This window comes from Diceros bicornis, chromosome 39 (genome assembly GCF_020826845.1).
Source record: "Diceros bicornis minor isolate mBicDic1 chromosome 39, mDicBic1.mat.cur, whole genome shotgun sequence".
NCBI lineage: Eukaryota > Metazoa > Chordata > Mammalia > Perissodactyla > Rhinocerotidae > Diceros > Diceros bicornis.
In genome coordinates this window covers 7367479-7391881 of record NC_080778.1, presented here as the reverse complement: position 1 = coordinate 7391881, position 24403 = coordinate 7367479, and the positions used below count along the sequence as shown (strand labels likewise).

At 42.4% G+C, this 24403-nt stretch overlaps 1 long non-coding RNA gene across 2 annotated transcripts in view; it reads right to left on the bottom strand.

Moving 5' to 3' along the window:
• The window catches only part of LOC131399646 (uncharacterized), a 45220-nt gene extending 27533 nt beyond the window's left edge, over nt 1-17687 (bottom strand). For both annotated transcript variants that reach the window (XR_009217181.1, XR_009217180.1), the window contains exons 1-2: nt 17581-17687; nt 16873-16960 (exon numbers count right to left, since the gene is read on the bottom strand). This is a non-coding gene — a long non-coding RNA (uncharacterized LOC131399646). The remainder of the gene's footprint in view (nt 1-16872; nt 16961-17580) is intronic.
• Nucleotides 17688-24403: the final 6716 nt, after the last annotated feature.

Below are 24403 nucleotides of genomic sequence, written 5' to 3'. Positions count from 1 at the left end.
GGGTCTTGTTTGAGCACCTTCCAGGACCCGACCCACTGTGCGTCATCTCCTCTAACCGTGATCCCCTGGGAGCCGAGTGAGGAGGATTACTTCTAGTTTTCAGATGAGGAAACTGAGTCTCAGAGAAGTTAGGTCATGTGCCCGAGTTCCCACAGCTACTAAGTGGAGGAGCAGAGATTCAAACCCACATTGTCCTCACGGTGCATGCTCTTTGCAGTAATCTCCATGGCCACATGATTGGCTAAGAGATGAAGAAGAACAGAAATCAATTTGAAATGTGTCAGCTTTGGGTAACAACAAATGAGAGCGCAGGAGATCCAACCTTGGCGAGCTTTCCAAAGGAAGACTGCAGAGGCAACACTTCTTTTGAGAGCTCTGTGGATGAAGCGAGCTCTCACTCGCAGTTCAGCCCCGAGTTTTAAAGAGCTGCATCTGTCTCTCACAGGGTTCTCTTTCACTGCAACATCCTTAAGCAAGATCAGCCTCCGGATTCAGGGAGAGCCTAGTGTGAAATACCACAGGTGCTTCCCTCATGCTGTGAATCAGTGCCTGGGAGAGCGCATGCTCTCACCCTGGAATCCACCTGCACCCCTTTCCAAAGATTTGGTCTGCAAATCAGAGATTGGGAGCCCAGGAGCAAGAACTTAAGAAAAGATTGCTTTTTCTTTGTTAATTTGGGACTAAAAACATCATCAGACCCCACAGACTCCTTGAGGTGTATTCCCACCCAGAGAGAGAAAAAACGAGGCTGCAGGTAGGAGCTGTTTCCTCACTCTGGCTCCATTTTATTTTCCGTTGCCTTTTCTCCTTTCCCCATGGAGAACAGGGCTGCATGGAGAATTAATCCTAAAGATGAACGTGTCATCTTCTCCAGGAGGGAATTTGCTGCAACTGTGGGGTGAACTGAAGTCAATTCTGAATGGGAATGTCATGTTTAACAGCCTTTAAGGTTCTGATAACACTATATAAAATTTCTCCATTGAAATATCAAGTTCTGGAAGCAAGAAATGGGTCAAACTGCAACTCTTCATTATCGTGGATCCCAGGATGACCCTATACTTTGGGCCCTCAAGCCTTCCAGAGACCCTGACTCACGGGTCAGAGGCCTGGCCTGGGGTCAGGTCTGATTTCCAGTCTTGACACGAGGTGACGTGGGACAAGTCACTTGGCTCCTCTGTGCCTTAGTGCCGGCTCTGAAATCTGGGAATTCCATGCCTCAACCTTCAGAGACCTGGCTACCATGCTTTAAATACGGCCTTCTGGGTAAAACATGGACACATGTAATACCTCATTAATTATCTGTCCAATGAATGAATGAATAAATGAATGCCAGTGAGGGCTCTGAAACCATTTTCTTGAAAACTTTGAAAGAACAATCAAAGTTCAGCAACGAAAAACTGGAGACTTTGATTTCCTGTCACTGAACAAGTTGAAAAATCTTAGTAAGAGACACTTGAACCTTTTAAGTATCATCTTGTGGTAATAATGACCTCTCATGCATATTTATGCACTTAGCTTTATAATAACCACTTGAAAGACTAGCTTTTTCCCCCCTGGGAATGAAGCTATGTGAAGTGTGACAAAATATTCCAAGTTCAAAGGTCCAAATATGTAAAATACAACAACGTTGGAATTTCTTCCACAGGTAGAAGGCACCTTAGTGTTTACTGACTCCGGGAGCGTTTGGACACTCAGCCTGTCCTTGAAAGTCGTCAAATTCCTGCCTCCCCTCCACTCGGCATTCCTTCTGAGGAACACCGGCCGGCCTCGCTGAAGTGTGTGTGGTTTGGTCTGGGTCAAGACAGGTAATATTTGGCAACGGAGAAAACTGGTATTTAACAAAGAATTCCAAACAGGCTCCACAGCCAGAGCTGCTTCGCAAAACCTTTGTGTTACTGTTACTCAATGTCATTCATTACCCTCTCGAAGTAAAATCATACGACTCCCATTTCCTCGGTAAGTTAATTATTTTATTTCTTTGTATGAGGCAAAACACTACTTTTATTGTTAATTAATATGCTAAAATTAGGTTATACCATTCTGGACATGTGAAATTGAATTTAGTACTTTCAGATATATTTTTTAAAAGCTGGTTAAAAATAAATGCCTTAAACATCTTTTCTTTTTCCAACTGAGCATAAATTTCCTTCCAATGCAGTTTCATTTCTTCCTGCTGTTATAAATGACATAATGCCACTTATTTTCCAAAGGTCGGGGGGGAAATAATAATAAGACAGTTAGTATTTCAAAATTCAGATATTTAAGAATTGAGGGAAAAAAAGAAAGAAAGAAAAGAAAAAATACAACAAAAGAGAGATAATTACCCTCGGATTTCAGGACAAAAATAATCAAATTGAAAAAATGAGAAGACTTTTTTTTTTAACTAATTTCAGGCACTTAAGATTTTTCTTTTCTTTTTTCTTTCTCCATTCATCAAAGTGAAGATATAATAGGAAATTCAGAAATTTCTCTTCTTGAAGAGAAGCAGAAATAACATGTCCATCCCAAAGAAAGACAGCATGAGAGCTTCACCAGACCATGGGACACAAAATGACTTCTCGATTCTCTCAGTTCTTCTGCTCTAATGAAATTCCATCTGATACATCTGCCATAGAGCACTGTTAATTACTTTTCTATTTATTTAGTAGACCTACAAGTGGAAAGCAATCTATTGCCAGGGAATTGTTTGACTCCTATGCTAAGTAGATGGCATTCCGATCCGGTGAGGCTGACAGCAGTGGGAGGTGAACTTTTATCTCATTGCCATGTCAAATTAGCACCCCGCAGGCCCTAGATACAATGAGGGGTTTTTCTCCTTCTCTGCAAAAGGTTAACAGTTCTTAGAAGTCAATAAACTGATACTGGGCCTCTCTGTTGTCAGCCCCTCCTTCTTTTTCCCTGAAAAGGATAGGAAGGATTATACATAGAGCTCACATGGCAGGGAGGGGGGTCTTTATGTCAAGGATCTAACTGTGAGTATGTAGACTTTTAAATCTGTGACGTAAAATGCACTTTTAAAAGTATGCCATGTCTCCGAGAGATGAACAAAAGAGCAAGGTCATGTCTAAATAACAATGAAGCTTACGAGTCCGTGTTGTGGCTTTATTCCTTTGCACCAGGTTTTCACCAGGCAAACGTGTGAATTATGGCCACGTGAATCTGGGCCTGACCTTCCTTCTTCACCCCTGGGGTCATTCGGTGGTCAGTTAAGAGGAAACCCAAGGCAGAGATAAGACTTATCTTTGCAACCCACTTTGGGCTTTCCAGGTGCTGGGGGAGAAGCAGATGCTGCAGATGTCCAGCTAAAAAGCAGTTATTTAAGGCAAAGAGAGAGGAGCACAAATCGATGAGTGAAAGATCAATCCAGACTTTTCTCTCAAACAACAGAGCAAGGTCCTTTTTGTGTGAAACCCTCACCACTCAGGAGTAGAAAATAAGGCCCTCTCTCCGTTTCGATCTCTTCTCATTACGTACTCTGCTTTTCTAAATTTTTATTTTTCTTCAGTAAGACTGCAAGCCACACAGGCTCTTTCTGGAACATTAAAATAAGCCAAGAGAAGAGGCACAGTTAGACAAGCAGAGCCAAGATAGGCTAGCAATGAAAATTCTGCTTCCTATTTCCATCTTTTAGTGAGACCTCCTTCCTTTATTCGAGCCATCAACAAGTGGCTGAGTGACTGTTCAATACGACCACCTGTGCTTGACGGGCTGCACCGGATGGAAGTCGAGAACTTAGACAGTGATCAGGCATCACGGCTGTCCCTATTCTGGCGGATCCCAGCCCTCCTTGGTCCAGGAGCATCTCCTTCCCACCCCTGGCGAGTCAGCTCTCCCGCCTCTGAGCGTGGCTCCTGCCCTTCCCCTTGTGTCATGGTGGCTTCCTCCCCCATCCACTCACCCAAGGACCTCATTTCCTTTGACCTTCAACTCCTTCAAGAAGTGTTTCCTGACTCTCCAGGGCCCACACTGGTGAAGGCCCCGCTGCGAGTTCCTCAGCACTTAGGGAGACTTGCCCTGCCATCCTTACCAGCTCTTGCTTTGAAAGCAGGATTCCTGTGCAACTACAGGAGGGGGTCCTCCTGCAGGTCCTGCTGCAACATCCTGTGACCCCAGAAGGGGAACGAGGAGCCCAAGGCATCATTCTCCCTCTGGGCTCCCCTGCCACCAAACTGGAAGCCCCTGGGCTGGGCCTCTGTGGACCCACTTCTCTTTCCTTCCACTCCCTTCTGTGTTGGGACCCCGTCCTCCTTGTTGCCTCTTCCCGACTCAGGCTTTGGTCCCTGCTGCTGAGCTGGATCCCACCCCATGAGCCCTGCAACGAGTTTATTTTTCACACTGTCCAGTCAAGGCTCTATGAAAGGAGAACACCGGTGACCCTCCCAGACCTTCTCCAGGGCTGACTCCTCCACCCACCTGCATTCTCTCTCCCACATTAACCTGTCCACATGTACAGACACCATCTTATTACGGCAGTGTTACTTTTGCGAGGGCTAGGATTAGATGCTCTCTGTTTTCTTCTCCCGATGGGAGAGTCAATTATGCATCAGAGTCTATTAATCTTATAAACAGTTATGGAGCTGAAGAGGCTGAATCGAACAGCTGAGGTTTTAAAGAAGTTGGAGTACTGGAGCCATTATTATAATGAAGTTCCGTGATGTATAATCATGTCTCTGGGTGACCAGGCACAATTCTTTCAGTCTGAGAAATTGTAAATGATGCGTAGGTTATTTTTTTTTATGTATACATAGCAGCCTCCCAAAAGCTGGAGCTCATAACCAACTGTCCCCAGGTGCCCTGTCTGGGGGGAGCACCTACTCTTAGCCTGATCAGTGGGTCTTTGGTGCCTTCACCCCTAAGCTGGCAAACCACGCAGGCTAGAAGGCAACTCCTCCTCCTCCCATCCTGTCCACACAGGACCAGGAAAGATAGCCAGCACAAGGAAGAGGCATGTGCTGCTGTCTTCTTGTAATAAGACCTGTGTGTTTGTCTGTCTCTTAAATTTGGTTCAGTGGCATAAAAAAGGGAATTTATCTTTCTCCCCAGATGCAACAAACAGATGCTGGGGACCAGAGACCTTGCATAGTCAATAAAAGATAAGTTATAAAATCTATAAAACTGCTGAAAGAAATCAGAATTTCAGCAAATTTCAGTTTTTTTCCCAGGCTGCTCCTTTTGATCAACTACGGGGAGAGGGGGAAAAAGCCAGTCGTGCATGAATTCCATCTGTTATTATAGCATGGTATGAATGTGGCTGGAGGAGGAATATAGGATAGAGTGATATTGGAGCTGTGATATTGACGAAGTAGAAATGGAGAATGATGCCAGTGATAAAGACAAAGCTGTCATAATCAATTAGCATTTAACTTTTTGTAAAGATCTTGGAGGCAATGGGTTCTTTAGATTTTAGTGTGCATCTTCAAAGTAATTTTGTAAGCTATTTAAATGATGCCCCCTTTTTACAACTCTACATAATTTGATTATACAAACCATCCTCCAATCTTTGGATATGCAAATGCAGCATCAAAATGATTTTTTTCTGTATTTTGATAGAATCAGATGTTCACTGCAGTGATAAGAAGTGACATAGATTACAGCAGAGCACCAATAACCCATTCATCTGGTGCACTGAGGCTGTTGAGATTTCTTATGACTGCTTTTTGAGAATCACTCTTAAGAATAAACATTTGAAAACCAAAGACAGGTCAGTGATTGAGGTTTGGAGTCAACCTACCTTGGATCTAATCCTAGGGCCACCAGGATGCTGAATTTGCAAATTAAACTCTCAGAGCCTCAGTTTTCTCACATGTAAAAGGGAATAATAAGATGTAACTCACAGAAATGTTATAATTTTAGTAATTAAAGTGAAAACAGCTGGCAGAACACGGAGAAGACCCCCGAAAGGCAGCAGCTGCTATCATGGGGCTAATACTACCATTATTATGACTATTAACAAAATCTGGATTATTCCTTTGGCAAAGTTATTTTTCAAGCAAGAATCGAGTGACGTAGTGAGGCTGTGATTATGCCCATGGCTGAGTTTCATAGGAGATCTTAGAAGAGAGGACAATTGGGATGCTTCCTGGAGGAGTCGTCACCAGAAAGTACCAGCCTAGAACGGCAGATCGTCCATTCAGTCAACATTTCTTCAACTCCTTCTATGGGTCAGATATTGTGCTAAGTGCTCAGGATTTAAGAAAATAGATTTGGAGGCATAATCCTTAACCTCTAAGAGTTCACGGTCTAATTGGTGCAGAGAGGAGACAAACAATTACACTGCCATAGCATAAACACCAAATAGGGGTGCAAATCTCTAAGGTTCAGGATCAGCAGAGAGAAGACATCTAGTTCTGCCTGGGGCAGTTCCAGAAGGCTTCAAGGTGGAGATGATGTTTGAGTTGAGGCATGAAAGATGAGAAAGTTTGCTAGACAAATGAGTGTCAAGAAGTCCATTCCTGTTACATCAGTGGTTATCAAACGGGTCCCATTTTGCTCCCCAGGGGACATTTGGCAATGTCTGGAGACATTTTTGATTGTGACGACTAGGGGGTGTTACTGGCCTCTAGTGGGGTAGAGGCCAGCTAGGGATGCTGCTACAATGTACGAAGAGCCCCTCCAAACAAAGACTCATCCAGCCCCAAATGTCAACAGTGGCCAGGTTGAAACACCCTGAGCTGAGGGCACCATGTGAGCAGGCACATGGGGGACGAGTGCACAGTGTGTCTGGGAAATCCCAGGTGATTCAGTATGGCCTTGCGTCCTTAGGGTAGAGGAAGAGGAGTCTGGACGTGTAGGTAGGAGTCAAATCGTGAAGGACCTTGCAGGCCATCATGAGCTAAGGTTTGATCCTGTTTTGGGGCTCCTTAAACTTCCCCTGTAATAGCCCCATTGTTAAAGGACACTAAACTCAGTTCCCCATTTTGGGAAGCAATAGCTTGAAAGAGCCAGAGTTCCGGTATTATCCTAAAAAGTCAAATAAACTTTGTTTCTTTTCCTAACTGAAGTAAAAAACAATGATGGGGTCTTTTTCCCCTAGAAATTTAAAACCAGTACTTCAGGAAGACCTCCCTTATGTGTAGTCCAGGATGAGAAACACGAATGGGCAGGGCAAGCCCGGAAGAATTCTGAACAAGGAGATGACAGGAGCAGATGTGTGGCTTTGAGTCCCTGTGTCACAAAGGGCTGCACCAGAGTGGGCGATGTCCCCTAAGTACTGATTCATGAACTTTGCCATTGAGATCCAAGGTCAAAGCTAGTTTTGTCTGCCAGCAGCAGTGTGAACCGAGGAGCAGGGTCCATTAATAAAAAGAGCACTGGACTGAGACACCAGGAACTTCTCAAGGCTCTGGCTCTGCCACTCGTAAGCTGTGTGACCCAAAGAAAATCACTTCATCTCTCTGGTCCCAGGTGACAAGAGTAACCAAGGTGAGGAGAGCCCTGACATTCTGTGCCTCTTGGCAGTACAGTAAGCCTCTCTGCCAGGTGCTCACGCAGTGGTGTGATCTGGGAAGTCAGCCGAGTCCTGGCTGGGCCCACATACCAAACACAGCACAATTATGGGCCTGGGGGGGCTCAGTGGAATTTAGTAGCAGTGAGTTTAATTTTCCACTTTCATAACTTCGTTCCTTTGAGTGTTGAGAACTCTTTGGCCTTCAAGAGTCCCTTATTATTACACAAATCTCCCGAATCCCTTATCAGCTGACATCTTAGGCTTCAGAGAACCATGGAGCACGTATTCCCAGGACTGAGACTTAGGAGAACAGGAGAGAGAAGCCAGCTCGTGTTACAAGAGTACAAATACCATTAATGTCGTTTCAAACATATTGACTTCCCTGTTTATTTAGGTAAGGCTCTTTCTCTCTGGAGTTGAAAAGCATTTTACCCAACTGGAAATTGGGGCTGGCCCGGCGGCGCAAGCAGTTAAGTGCGGACGCTCTGCTTCGGCAGCCTGGGGTTTGCAGGTTCGGGTCCCGGGCGCGCACCAATGAACTGCTTGTCAAGCCATGCTGTGGCAGAGTCCCATATAAAGTGGAGGAAGATGGGCACGGATGTTAGCCCAGGGCCAATCTTCCTCAGCAAAAAGAGGAGGATTGGCATGGATGTTAGCTCAGGGCTGATCTTCCTCACAAAAAAAAAAAAAAAAAAAAAAAAACTGGAAATGGATCTTTTCTATCTGTCCAAAGGGCCGCAGTTGAACAAAAGGCACATGAAGAGAGAGGAGAGTCATGAAGCCTCACTTCCAGGCACAGGGTCACAAGGCTCTGAAATGCCTTCCTTGTTCTCCACGCAGTCTTGACTAACTCCTGAACTCCTCCAGCCTGCGTCCTCAGCTGTAAACTAAGAGGCTGAAAGAGATGGCCTCCACACCTCCTTCAGCTTTTGTGACTATGAGGGTGAGCCAGTGGCTCTGGGCTGGCTCTTGGTGAAAGGTGGGGATGGAAACTCTAGGTAGTAAATAAAAGGCCGGTGAAGCAGTGAAGTGCAACTGAGGGCTGCCCTGTGGGCATCGCTGGGTTGGAAGTGCTGCTACTACTCAATAAATAATTGCCCCACAGTATTGGGGCAATAAGGACTAAGAATGGCCCCAAACTGAAAATTGTCCCTTTGAAGGAGGAAACCAGAGAGCCTGTGGGGAGGGTGCAGAGTGAGGGCCCAGGAGGAGGAGGAGCCAAAGCAGGGGACTGTAAGACTGGCAGGTGCTGCTGGGACCTCAGGCAGCGAATCCTGGTGTGGTTTGGGAGGATGGACTGATCACGTAGGGATTGCCCCTTGACTCAGCACTTGTGAAATACATTCTTCTCTTTCCATCCTCATTTTGCTGTAGTTATTCTTCAAGTACGAATCACATAGTCATATCAAGGGCAGTTGTTTAGGGAAGTCCACGTGGCCACCTGAGTGTGCTGCTTTCATGTCATTTGTGTGTGCGTGAGCTCCTCCAGCATCCACTCCCCCAGCCCCTTCCACTGGATCTGTTGGTTGGTTTGTCCTGCAGCCACAACCTCAGAGTAACCCCCCATGGACTATCCAGGCGCCTGGTTCTCACGGGAATGAAGCTCGAGTCCTGTGTCCTTGGGCGACTGGACCTGGGGTTAAGAGGCTGGGGTGATGCAAGCACAGGCTGGTGGCAGAAAGTGCCTACAAGTGACGCCCTGAGAGGGATCCAGGAGGTCAGAGACATATTGACAGACTTTTTATCATTTTTTTGAGCATTAAAAACTTAGATTTGTTATATATGAAATATTCATAAATTAGCCCAATTTCACATTTTTATTGATTGATGCAGAGAAATATGTGTCTCAGCAATACAAGTCATGGATACCATAAAAAGATATTTTTTTGAGAATTGTCTTTGAGATATCAGACCGCGTCTCATCTCCACGGGCTGTTACTTCATTCGCTCCTGAGAACAAAGCCCACTGAGGCCCCACGGCACACCCCAGCTCACTCAGTCTCAGGGCCAGGGCTGAGCCTCCTCCCAGTGGGGTAATTTAGCACCAGATCCCCTAGGGAGCTAGAAGCCCCAATGTTGAGTCTGGGTCCCAAGGCCAGTCCTCAGGCTCCTGTCCTGCCCATCAGACCCGGATCTGGTGCGCCAGGGTTGCCTGTATGGCCAGCTGTCCCGGCAGCCATGCTGGCCCTGTGCCTCATCAGAGCCAGAACACTGTGACTACATGCCAGTGCCGGACGCCCTTCTAATCCTCCCTACAGCCCCGTGAGGAGGCCCCATCGCTCCCCTACTTTCAGACGAGGACACAGAGGCACTGAGAGGGTAAGAAACTTGCTGAATCAGTTGTGGCAGAGCCAGGTTCCAAACTTGGGAGTCTTGCTGTGTAGCCCATGTTCTGAACCACCATGCAGCAGTTCCCCAAGTGCATCAGGGTGCATCAGGGCAAGCGGGATCCAAGGCCCTTTCAGAGGTCTCCAAAGTCAGAACTTCTTTCATAATAACACTAAGATGTTATGACCTTCTTCCCGCTTACTCTCAGGTATATACAGTGGAGTCTCCAGAGACTGACTGAGGTGTGGTGACATCATCACTCTGACAACTACTGGCATGCGTGCTTGTGTTCCTGTGTCTTAAAAAGTCTCAGGTTTAATTGCTAGTAAGGCCAATATTGATTGATATAGGCCACTTGTGTCTCTTTGGGATTCTCAATAAATTTTAAGCATGTAAAGAGATCCTTAGACAAAATGGTTTGAAATCCACTGCTCTGAGCTAGGCCACCCCCAAGTCTGCTTCTTTGCTCCTGCTCTCAGGCCCCACCCAACCCTAGTCCAGCCACTGAGGCCTTGCACCCTTTGGCCACCCCCTGCCCACCTGTCACAGACCCCAGTTGGGGTGACTTCTCCAGCTCACAGCTGCCAAGCCTACACCATGGCTGATTATTCTCACACGTGATTGGGGCTAAATTCTTCCTTGGGAATGTGAAACTTGAAAGTGGAGAAAGACCAGATGTCAGGGGAGCAACAGTACATTAATGACAGAGTTCTAGAAAATGGCAGTGTCCAATGACAGCATCTGCTCTGGATTCTGTGTTGGTTCTTGAAGTGGATTGTTCAGCTCTTCTGTAAACTCTCTGAGCTAACCCAGTAGCTGTCAAATATTCTTTATCACTTAAGGTTGCTTGAAAAAGCAGAAGCTTAACTAATATAAACTTAATATACCCTTCCTGGATTCCCCACTCCATCTACTTATTATAATCCACTAATTTACCTTTGGGCCCCATCACTCGTCTCCTGCCTGAAACTGCTGGGGGCCTTGCTCACTGAGGATCAGCTGGCGAGCTTCGGCACCATTCCAGACCTGCTGGCTCTAGTGGGTGGTCTCATCTCCTCATCTTCTTGCCTATCCCACAGCTCCTCAAAGGAAACATCATGCCTCAAGCTTCAGTGTTAAGATGAGACAAATGGAACCTATGATATGACTGGTCTAGGCACCCTTTGGAGTATCTTATTCCTTGTGTTCAAACCCCCACTGAGAAACCTGGGCATCTCTCTCTGGAGCAGCCCAACTGACTGGCACAATCCTCCCCCAGAAATATACTGGCCATTATGTAGCAAAAAAAAAAAAATTAATTAAAAGAAAATTAACAAACATTAACATAACAGGAAAGATGCATGAATTCCACGTCAGACAATGAGTATTCCCCCTCTCCTATTTACCATCAGTAGTGTGTTGAATAGTGGCCCCCCAAAAGACATGTCCATGTCCTAACCCCAAGAACCTGTGAATGTGATCTTATTTGGAAAAAGAGTCTTTGCAGATGTAATTAAATTAAGGATCCTGAGTTGAGATCACTTTGGAGTACCCGGGTGGGCCCTAAATCCAATGACAGGTATCCTTATAAGACACACAGAGGAGAGACAGAAGAGCAGAAGGTCATGTGAAGACGGCGGCAGAGATTGGAGTGATGCGGTCACAGCCAAGGAAAGCCTGCAGCCCCCAGAAGCTGGAAGAGGCAAGGAATGAAACCTCTCTTAGAACCTCTGGAGGAAGCACAGCCCTGATGACACCTTGACTTTGGATTTCTGCCCTCCAGAACTGTTCGAGACTAGATTTCTGTTGTTTTAAACCACCAAGTTGTGGTAATTTGTTACAGCAGCCCCAGGAAACGAATCCACCACCTTAGATGGAGAGCCTATGATTTCAGGGACTCCCGCCTGCTGGCCCACCCTCTGATTCTAGGAGGTGCCCCCAAAGCACGATTCAGTGCTCCTGGCAGCTCTGGCTGTTCCACTGTTGTACTCACTCTCGGCCAACACAGGGATGGTCCTGTCCCCTGCCTTCCCCACAGATTCTGGGTGGAGAAATCTCCTAATAAAGCAGTGCAAGAGGGACTGGCCAACGACAGCCGCTTCTCTGGCAGAAGGTGCAGCCCTTGCAATGAGGGGCTGTATGGAGGGCATCCTCATCCTGAACCTCTGCATACACAGAAGGGCAAACTTGTGTTACGCTCTTCATTTGACCTCGCACCATGTGGCTCTTCTTTCTCCACTCCCTTTCTTTTCAGTTGCCCCCTACCGGGTTGCTACATAAGAAACTATTGTTAAAGAAAGGATGCTTGGCTTGCTTAGCTCTCTCCAACCCTGTGTGCTTCCAGCACCCCCAGACTGGGTTGAGCATCTTTTAGGTCTCCACCACATGTTTGCTAACATGCCCTCTCTCCCACCCCACCCCTAGTTCTTCCCCATCTTTGTCCCACCAGACACAGGTACAAATGGGGACAATGCCACGTGCTGAGCCCTCCACACCCCTCCCTCATCCCAGGTGGAGTGCATTTAGGATGATTTCTAGGCACACAAGCTAGAGACTCACTTTCATATCCCCTCCGTATGTGCATGAAGGAGGTCAGAACTCAGGTTTTTGCCCTAGCTGACCAGAAGTCATTGACGCGGACATTCCTTGATGCCTGGGGACCCTAAAGACAAAGGCATTCTCGTTTTGTGTATGGGCGTATGTGTGTAGCTAAACATGCAGCACAAAAATTAAAATCCAAGTTTCCAAGGAAATGAGAGAAGCCAAAATCGTAAAAGGGGAAAATGAGAAACACTGGGCCTGTGGCAACTCAGGTGGGACTTCTGAATTTCCACTCTCAGCCACCGCTGGCATCACGGTCTGCTGCCCCTGTGTAATGGAATCTGAAAGTGCCTCCCAAGGAAAGGGCAGAGCACCCTGTTAGGTCTGAAAATGAATAATGATGAACCCCAGGCTCAGTCCTGGTTGGATAAAGATAAATAAAATTAAAATTCAGAAATTTGTTTTAAATGGGTTGTTAATTGCTGTTGAGCTTTAAATATTTGAGTTTATTAATTTCTCTCTCACCCCCTGAATTATATTTCAGCAACATTCCCCTGTTATTAGGCTATTAAATCAAACATATCAAAAAGGAAGCATTTATTTATATCTTCAGAGACATGTACATCTAATTAAGATAGTGTTACTGTGCATATTTTATATTAGGCAAATGCTGCCTTGATTTCAGTCTCTCATCAACTCTGAAGGGCCCTAATAAGTGTTTGGAAGATTTGACTTGAGCTGGATGAGGAAGCATCCTGTATCTTTCTGAACAGTGATTTCTTAAGGACCTTCACAGTGAAGGAAATAGCTGTTCCTAGACATTGTAAAGTCCTCTCTTAAAGTGAAAGAATCCAAATGGCAACTTCCAGAAAACAAGAGATTTGAAAACTGGCTGCATTGCCAGAATGTGTTTTTGTTAATAAAAATAATAAAACTAGACAACATCTAGAGAGCACCTAATGCATGCCATAAGCTATTAATGAACATTCATTACTTCATGTAACCCTCACAACAGCCCAAGGGAGGAAGGAATATTTTTATCCCCATTGTACACATGAGCAAAACAGAGGCTTAAAGAGATTAAACAGTTTGCCTAAGAGGCAGAGTCAGGACTAAGACTAAAACTAAAGTTGGCCTGACTGGAGCCCATGCCTTTTCCACTTTGCTTCCCTTCAGGCCACGAAGAGTTCATCCATTCTAGAAAATTCCCAGCCAAGGTATTATCATCCCTTCCCCCCTACAAGGTGATGAAAATTGATTCTTGGGGAGCAAAAAAGCAGATTTTTTTTATAGATAAAGCACAAATATACAGACAGTACATAAATAAATAAACAGTATATCTGTGGTATTAAAGCTTCATGGCAGAGGGCAATTAGGAAAAGATGTCTGAAAAGGCACATTAGGGAGATGACAATGAAAAAGGTTGAGAAATACTATTTTAGAGCAACTGCGGTAATATGCGGCCCCACACAGATCACTCACTTATCCTGTGCACAATGAGTATCACCATCCTGCACGTCTGTTACTACCGCTGTTTAATTCTTACAACTCAGATCAACTGAATGTGAGTGCACTGTTAGCTCACTGTAACAGTAGTGCTAAGCACCAATGTTGGGTTGCAAACATTCATTTGGTCCTGATAAGTTTCTTATCTGATGAACTTTTGTCAAAAGACAATGAATTCCCATTTCTCAAGGACAATCATGTTCTCCATGTGAAGCCATACCAAACTGTGGAAATGATCCTTTGATGCTCCTGTTTATTTATGTTTTGGGGCTTCTTGAGCCCAAGATTTGTGATTTTTTTTTCTGTAATGTTGTACAGGAAGGTAGGGGAGAAAGTATAAGTTTGGGTTATATCAGAAAAACTCAGGATTGAATCATGGTTCTATCCTTTCCAGTTCATGAGCCTTGGGACAAGATATTTACTCTCAAGTCTCTGTTTTCTCCATGGTAAACCCAGGTTCTTACTGTGTGTCAAGCATTTTACCCATATTTTACCCTAGACTTGCACTGTCCAATGTGGTAGCCACTAGCCACATGTGACTATTTAAAATTAAATTCATTAAAAGTAAATAAAATTTGATATTTAATTCTTCACCAGAATAGCCACATTTCAAGTGCTCAATAGCCAAACGTGGTTACCAAGTGGACAAGGCAGATAAGGAACATTTCTATCACCAAAGAAATTTCTATCAGACAGCACTGTTCTAGAGACAGTAACACCAAGAAGACAGAACCTTGTCAGCAAATGAGTGGTTACTTTCCATTTAACAAATTTTCAGTTCTCTTCAGAGAACCAACTTCGTGCAGACCCTGTTGTAAGCACAAGAGATAATCTGTGATCAAAACAAAGTTCCTACACTTAAGGAAGTGTTGCTAGTATTATTATTACCACAGGTTTTTGTGATTTCCTAATTAGGGAGCAATAGAGTAGTGTATTGAGGAATATTAGTATGGAGTCAGAGCGACATAGCCTTGAGTCTGAGCTGTGTATATGGGTAAATTTACTTATTTTCTCTGAAACTTAGTTTCCTCATCTGTAAAATGGGTATACTAATAACTTCACACGATTATTTCAAAGATGAAATGAGGAAATGGGTTTAACACAATGTCTGGCACAGCAAGTGCTCAATAAATTATTGCTCTCCTAATTAAGATAAAAATCAGTCAGCTCCCCAAATTGCCAGGTTTTTCATATAATAGGATGTTTCCCCTGCTGTCTGGGATTTATTGGTTTGTTATTAAGGCTCTATCTCGGGATATTTCTAGAGGTTACTTGATGAAGTAATACTGAAGTCATGCTTAAAGTGCCATAGAGTTCCGTTTTTAATTCACATTTGAGAATTCATTGCTCACATAATAATCTTAACAACATTCTTGTTGGCATTGGTTGCTGTAATTACAGAATGTTGGAGCCTAAAAAGGTGTTAGAGAAACTATAACTGCGTTCACCTGTTGTAAAAGTAAGACACATGAAACCCAGAGAGCAGGAGGGATGTGTCCAAAGTCACAGCTATTTAGTGGCAAAACAAGGACTAGAATGCTGGTCTCTAATCAGCACATACAGTGTGCTTAGCATTCCAAGAAATTTCCCTCCCTCCCTATCTCTTCGGCTGCTGCTCCATCTCCCAAAAGAAAATTACAATAAACTCTGATCATCCATCAGACGAGTATGTCTTCCTCTTCTCTGGACACCGAAGTGGGTGTTCATTCAAAATAACACGGCCTTTGAAGCCTGGAGAGAACTCGGGTGTCCATGGTAATCGGGGTAATCCACCCCCCATGGCAGCCTCGGTGGCCAGTGGCCGAGGGACTGTTTTAGCTCCCCTTGTTTTAGGTGCTGCTGTGTGTCTTTTGTTACCTCCTCATCACCTCACGATTCTCTCTCCAAAATGACAAGCCTGGAAGGGGAGTCGATGCTCTCCCTTGATGTTATTTTATCCCGAGCGTGCTAAGTACCATCTGAAAGGAGTGACTCCTCTCCTCTGGTCACTGGATAGAAAAGAATCTTGTGCTTCCAACCATTTTTAGTGACACACTCAAATTTTGATAGAAAGAGAATTAATGTTAAGAGAAATAACACATATAAATCCTTGGATACAAAGAAGGGAGTACAATCCTCAGCCAGAACTTTCCTACCAGAAAATGCAAGGCTTTACAAAAGCGATCAGTTTCACTGGATGGGAAGTGAGGTTGTGAATAAGGAAGGCTTTTTTATAAAAAGCGCTTTTTCTTGTTTTCTTGTCCTCCAGAGTCCAAAACTTTTTTATATTCCCATTAGAAAGCTCAGAGAATGAAAATTATAGTCAACTCTGGATTATTCATGGGCCACCTGGATCCCTTCCATCTCCTGGCGCCAAGGTGGGTCTCCATCCAATTACATAGTTCAGGCGGTAAGGTTCAGGCGGTGAGGGAGGTGGGCTCCTTCCCTCTCCTTCCTTCCTTTGCCTCCGGCAGTGGGAGGGAGGAAAGGAGGAAAAAAGAGCAGAGGAGAGAGAGAGAGACCTTTCCCCCGGAACTTGTGGAGAAAAGGGTGCATCAGCATTTCAAAGCCGAAAAACAGAGGAAGATTTATTCAATCACCAAACGGTTGGAATAACTAATATGTGCAAACTTCGGCTAGCTATACATGTTTGATTTTTCTGTCAGAAATGTTTTTAAGGATTTAAACAATTTAGTGTCTGAGTAACAGGCACCAAGATAGTTTTGCCGTTGTCTGAGACAAGTATGTAGTTACAGATCACGGCATTGTAGAAGCGATTAGATTTTAGTTGCGGGTTGAAAAATTTTCTTTTTTAAGGAGTATGGTTAGTTTTTATGATATGATTGAATTTGTAACAAAAAGCCTGGCCTTGCAATTGGATGCTGATTTAGATCATCATAAAGTGCTCATATTTCCTTTGGAATCTTATGGCATTGGGCATGTACGAAAAAGTCCCCACAGGAAGAGGAGGGAAGTGGAGGAAGTGTATGGATAGTTAGATAAAGTATGGAAACTGTCATAAAATAGCATCCCATCCCGCCCCCTCCACACATGCACAGAGCAAGCGAGCAATCACAAACATTTGTACATACAGTGTTGACTCTATTGCTGCCTGAGCACCTCTGACTGCAGGGTTTTTCTCTGCGCTCAAGGCGCCTGCACACTGGATGTTCTGTAGGGCTGCACAAAAATGGGGATTGATTTCTATTTGGATAAAGGTAACGTGATTAAACCTGAAATTGGCTCTGCATGTGTCATGGTTTGTTTGGGATTAGAATAACCAAAGAATAGAATTTCCTGCCCATCTGTGAAGAGCTTTAGAGATCAGAATTAACGTGGGGAATCCCTGGGAGTGTATGGAATGATCTAGTAAATGAGCAAGCATGCTTTTGCTTACCGTGTCTGTGCCTGTGGGCCTGCAACCCTCCTGGACTCAGCGAGCCTGTGAGCAGAGCGCCTAGCTGACCTTCGACAGTGTGACCTGTCGCGCTTCCTCACTCTTGTAGCTCCTGGAATGCTCTGTGGCTCAGCACCACTCGTTTTGGCTCCGTAATTCAGCTCCCAGTTTTCCAATAGTTACTTTAATTTATGACACGGTTTGGACACACTTGCTGGCCATGACCTTGGCCCTCACTCCAGAATATTATTTTAAGCATTTATCCTCTAGCTCTCCCATTGCAACCACTGGCAGGAGGTGCTCCATCCTATCGTGGTCCCATGTCCCAGGCCCAGAGGGACAAAGGCCAGGGCAAACCTATTCCAGTTCCCGCCCCCAGCTCCCAACCAGGTAAGAGGCTCACCTGGGAATGGGGCAGAGATGAAGTTGGCTAAGTTTTTCTGCTGTGCGTCCTACTTTTACAACGATGTGCCAAATACTTTTCTTCTGGCAGCACTGAAGGTCGCTGTACTCTTCCTGCAAAGAGATTTGGTCTCGCTCAGGTTTTACTTTTGGTAAACATACACATGTAGCAACTTGAGACGATGCACAAAACTGCCTGAGATGTGCCAGTGGGTATGCTTGGATCACATATTCACCCAAAATAAAGAAGCACTCTTAAAGAAAGAGGGCCAGTGGGTTAGGTATTTACCCCAGAGCAGTAAGGTTCAACCCAGTCTTGAAGACCATGATGGATGGACATATCCCATGATGAGAAGTGAGAACTAAATGGAGATACATTCCCAGTAGACAGTACCCACATAAGCCAACGCAGAGAAGACGGGTCTAGAGGACACACTGAAGTAACTGAAGTACGCGATGTAAGTCCCCGTCATAGGGTCACAAATAATTCCATATGATGGGTACAGCCATTGCCAAACAGAGCAGGTTCCATAGCAGACAAGAGTCCCCAGAGAAAACTGTTCAGGAATGGAAAAGCTCTGCACATAGACCTAAATGGAATAGGTAGGACATTTAAACTAGTGTAGCATCAACGAATCCATATTCGTGTTGTTCTGTTGTTTCTTTAGGTGACACTCTAAAACATAGTCAACTATGTGTACATTATAAATAATGCATTTTGTAATTTACATTTTTCTAATTGAAAACATTTCAGTGATAGCCCCAAGTAAATTGCATGCATGATTTTACAGAAGATGAATAAAATTTTAACTAAGAAAAAACTCTGAAATAGTGCCACTTCCTAACAAAATAGAATGAGAGTGTGGTTTTAATCCTTGGTTCTGTACTTGCATAAGATTATAAACTGAAACAGTTTAGGGTACAGGTGCTGACCGAATGCAGAGAGAGAACTAGAATAACTTAATTCACCTTTTTTTGGTATAGCACTTTAAACTCTTAAAGACACCTTTAAATCTATTCTGTAATTTGTTCCTCACATCAATCATTTACAGCAGGAGTAGGTTTCGTTTGTCCCACTTGACAGAGAATGTTACCGTTAGCCTAAGGTAACCTTTGCTAGAGAGGCGCAGAAAGAAGGCCACGGCGTGGGCCAGCCCTCTGCTTTTGGGTGGGCAGTTATTGCTTGGATGGCCTCAGACCTTTCCTCATTTCTGGGGACATCACCTCCCTTCTTGGAGAAAACTGCTCCTCTCTCATCGTAACATCTGGTTCAAGTAGGGCTACCAATGACTTGCTCCCATCCAGGGACCCTGACTCGACCTGAGCAGACTAGTCTTTTTCTGGGCCTTTTCAATTGGCATCAGGCTTGGGGCAAGGAGGTGGGTGATTTTAGTCAAGTTTTTTTTTTCTTCTTATAGCAAAATTGTGAGATGTGGGGTGCAGGAGTTGCTGGTGTCGGTGTGTCCAGTCATGTGCAGGAAGTTTGAGAAAATAAAAACAATACGCAGTGATAAAAGAGAACGTCTTGTTAGCATTTGAAGTTCTGGCTCCAGTGGTTTTTGAGGCTCAGTTGCTTTTTTTCCATGGTTACTTGAGACTTTCAATAAACACTATTTTCTTTCTCTTAAACTATTTCAAGTTGAGTTTATCTTCCTTAAACAAGACAAAGGAGTCATAACGAATATATCTGTCCTCAATGTTACACTGCAATATCACTTCTATCCCCATGAGTATTATAATCCCACTTCAGATATGAGTAAATAAGGCACAGAAAGTTAAATAAGTTGACCCAAATCTTATATTGAGTTATTGGTATAATTATGTCACTCATCACTACATGTTATTAGGACCCTATACACATAATTAATAAAGTTTCACATACACTACCTCCTTTGATTTCTATGACAAGCCCTTGAAATGGATTTGACAAGCATTGGTAGCCCTAATGATAGATGAGAAAATTGAGGTTCAGAGACAGTAGGTGACTTCCCTATTGTCAAACAAGCAGTAAGTGATGGGACAGAGCTTGGACTCATGCTTCCGACATAACATCCAACACTCCATCTAACCACACCTCCTTGTACATCTGTGCATACATACAAATGTACATCAACATGTATTCACACAAACGTTCATTTCTATTAAAAATGAAAATCGAATTCAGCAAAATAACTGTCCTCAGGATTATTTTTAAAAAGTGTTTTAAGATATTGCTGCCCCTAATTATTTTTACTTTTGTTTCCTGCCAAAACATTGGTTTAGGAACCACCTAATCTTCTGTAGATCTAACTGGGATAAAATATTTTCCATTATATTGAGACTTGATAAAATATAAATAGTTTGTACTTTGTCTCTCTTGGTTTTGATACCTAATGAAATGTGAAAAAGCAAGATGACACATAAAAGAAAAACAAAAGATAACTAATTCAGAGATTAACTTTGGAAAAGCTCCAAAATCAGATCATGTAATTAGTTCACAGTTTAGAAGCCTTTGGTGGAAACAGATTTATGCAAACAAATTCCATTCACATAGTTTAGGAAGACTGAAAGATTCTGTAGATGAATTACGCTTAAAATTGAGGATTACATAAGTCTTATTCCTCATTTTCTCTATCAATTGGTTTTAACAATCAAGAAAACCCAACAATGTGTGCTACATTGTTCACTGGAAAAATCGGTGGTGGACACCAAAATGGTGGAAAGAAGGCTGTAAAAAAGCTAAATGACAGCAACTGTTTAAAAGGCATAAACATTCCTTGAAGGCAAGTAGCCAAGGTTGGTAGGCTCCAAATTTGATCTGCCCTGGTTTTCATGTCTTTGTGCAATACTGTACAGGGGTGAAATGAGTAAAAGGCTAGACTGGATTACTGGTTTTTAAATTGTATTTTTGTTGTTGTTGTTGTTTTAAGAAATTTAACATACAAAAGAGTTAACGGTGGAATTGCTGTCATTGGAGGAGTCAGGGAAGGAAACACAGAAGCCTGGGGCTCTTTGATAGCCACTGGCCAAGACAAACTCTGGAGGTTTCCCGCCTGAAGCATTTGTGACTCAATATTAGCTGCATTGAACGATATGCTTAAATATTGATTACAGTAATATGATCATAACCTAAAACATTACCCAATAGGAGTTCTTGCTTAGATTATGAAAATTCAGATTGAAGATTCAACTATGTAGATAACTCAATGACTAACCAATATAAACAAACCATGCAATTAAGGCAACTCGAATATTAAAAAGAAAGTGTTTGCTTTTTTTTCACCAGTTGACTGGCTGTTGTCTATATGGACAAAATAACATGATTATTTGATTGTGTGAATACTTCTTGGACAGTAAACCAGCTGTTTACAAACCAGCTATTTTCAAACGAATAGGTACACGAACACACTGTCAGAGAACAGGGGAAGGCAGGTCAGGGAAAGTTTGAATTTGGCATTTAGCCAGAAAACTTTTAAATTCAAGTTGGATTTGGGCTCAGCTGTGACACATGTGTCTCAGTGTAGAGCAATAACAGTTTTAGGTTGGAAAAATTTCACGATGTGTAACAGCAGCCACTCCCAGTGATTCCATGAAAACAGCTGGGGGCTGGTCTGCCAGTTCATATCATGTTTGAAAACTAGGAGTAAACATTCTGAAATGGGCAGTATTTTTAAACTTTGCAATGAGTTGGGTGAAAGTTTCAAGGATCAAGTATTTGAAAATGTTTGAGAAACAAAAATCATATGATGAGATAAACCCTTGTGAAAAATGAGACGGAATGCAAAACTGTCGTTTTTAATATTTCAGTTCTGAGTTAAGACTTCATATAGATAGTTCCATTTATTCCTTGCTGTTTTCATACAAATTCAGATCAGTTCTGGTTTGAGAAAAGATGATGTTCTGCAATGCTTTTCTATTTGCATGAAACCTCACGGTAATGAAGTTGCACTAGAAAAAACAGAGGTTTATCTAAGAGGAGATCCGCAAGTTTTGGAGAGTGGAAATGTTAAGTGTTGCCTATCTTTTGTGTGTATTTTGTTGTATTTCAACAAGCAAATAAGAAATTATAAACTTTTCAGAGATATATATATACATTTGAATTAAATAAAACAAATTTTGTCTACAGTTCTCAAAACATAACCATTTCACTGGCATTTTGCATGTTTTGTTTTGATGTCAGGAAAGGCTCTATCTTAAGAGTATCTGCACATAGGTTTTTCCACACTTCCTTGGACTCGAGCATATCTGTGACATTGGAGTAGATTCTATGAAGTTCCTAGAAAAGACCCTCAATCAATGGACATCAAAGGAGCTCAATGACCACAGACAAACTTTTTATCTTAACAAATTTTATTGCTAATTTCTTATTACATAATTAACTCATGCTTATCATAGAAAATATAGCTAAGCAAAAATAATAAAATAAAATTAAATAAATAATAGTAAAATAAAAGTTCTTTCTTTTAAATCCTCCTGATTACAAATAATAATATTGCTGTATCTTTGGCTATCTATGATTATTTATACAAAATAAATCCCGAGAAGTAAAATGTAGCCCAAAGCCATACAAAATTATAAATCTTTTGATATATGTCATCAAACTGTCTTGCAGAAATCTTTTATCAACTTCTAGTATTGTCATTAGTGTATATGGGAATGTCTTCTTCCTTGCTTAGTTTACAGTCTATTATATCATTAAGATATAGTTTCCAATTTTAGAGGTAAAAAAATAGTTTACTTTCCTGCACAAAGTTTTCACTGTGCAAAGTTCGTCTTCAGCTTCCTCTACCCTCATAGACATCTCCTTTATGTGCTAGTTTCCCCCCGCCACTGCAAACATGTATCTTAGCTTCTCAGGGAACCTTGTTCTAGCACATTCTAGTGTGTTCCTCTGCAGGACACTGTTGCAAAGCTCTGATCTTTTCCTCCCTTTGAGTATTTTGTGTTTTAAAATACAGTATTTTTTTTTCTCTCTCTGCTAAGGTTAATCCAATACACTAATTTCAGTCAGAGCTTAACTACTGATGACATCATCCCAGAAAACATACATGTTTTTTAGAGGCTTATAACTAATAGGAGTTCTAAGAAGTAAAGTACACTGGTGAGGAACAATGTATTTTTAGTCAAGGGAAATCTTTCTTGGAGACCATCTTACTCCATGTAGATCATGGCCTTCTATTGTGACCTATATAAAAGACCAGTCCTACTGCTTCCTGTCACAGTCAAAGTGTAAGCTGCCAGTCTCAGCCTAGACGTGGTGATGGGTATGAGGTCGCTCCTTCAGACTAGGCATACTTACAGGGAGAGCACAGCCTCCAGCAGCTTGAAGTATGGGACAAAAAATGGGCTTGAGTAACATACCATCAATAGGGATAATACTTCTGTTTACATATATTTATTTATTTATGCATACATTGATGACTAAACTTATGTGTATATTTAATTTTTTTGATCAAAGCCATCCAACATTCATTTAAAAACATTTACTGAATACTTACACTGATTTCCCAAGTTTTCTACAAAATGCCCTTCTGAAATACCTTCCAAGCAATGCTTTTTTTTTTTTAGGGAGAATTTGGAACAATTTTGTGAATCTTTCACTAAATATTTCTTTAAAACCTAGATACAGTTTTCTTTAAACTTAGATATAGCCAAGTGCCTATTCATTCAGACAAGTAAGTAATAAACCACTGTGAAATAATGCTGGGCTAATACAATTCCTTGTCGGTCTGTCAGATGAAAGACTGTTAACAATTTGTTTGAACATTTTATCTTAGTTTTCATTGATGAAACTGATTTAAAGACACCCTGGCTGTAAGCTAAGAATATGTAATGCTTAGATTATAATGATAGTTACATAAATAGACTAGAGTCAATTATTATTTGGACTTCAAATAAGAAAGAATCAATGAACCAGATTTATTTACTTTTGGGGTGGAAAGTAGGAGAGCATGTTCTGTATTTTACTCTAATGGGAAAGAAACAAAAAAATATTAACAATCAACAACTAATTTTCAGTTTGTCACAAAATGTGTAGGGAAACCTTCTACGTGTTGACAGGTAAGTTGGAGGCTTCCTTTCTGCTTTCCCTCCTTTCAGCTAGAGCAGCAGTTTGGGCCGTGTGGGGTCTGAGGTAGGATTTCTCAGCCTTTTTGGCACCCTATGAAGATAGGTGACGAGAGCTAGGCTAAGTGATTTCTTGAATCCAGCAAGAATTTTCGAAAATAACAAATACAACCTTAATCTTTTTGTATATTACGACAAACAAATGAAAATAAATACCAATGGAGGGGTAATATTTTTTAAAAAAGAAAAAAAAGTACACTTTTAAACCTAATATCCTGATGCACAAATATTAAAGATAATTACAGAGCCACCTCACCCTTTCTGAGCAGGGACTTGACCGACTACTCTGGCATTCTGTGTTCACTGGAGAACAGAAGGGAAGGGAAGATGATTAAAGGTTGGAAAGATGACTGTTTCTGGCTGTGTGATATTAAGGCCATTAATATGTCTGCATTTCAGTTCCAGTGTGCTAATATATTACTCTATCTATTAAAATATCATAAAGATTACCTATAATTAAAGATGATTTACAGTCTAAGCCATAACTAGATATAATTTCATGCAAACACATTTAGGGTGAATTCACTTTAAAGTGGATTTAGCTAGCCTAATGAAAACAGTGTCTACGAGGCCCTGAAAAGACAGAGAAAAAAAAAACACTATATACTGGCAGTACAATAAAAATCTTGACATCCTTTTACAGATTCATACCCAAATAATCTATATTGAAGGAACATGTATAAAGGGATTGCTTAAAAGGAAATGCTGGTTAGTTCTGT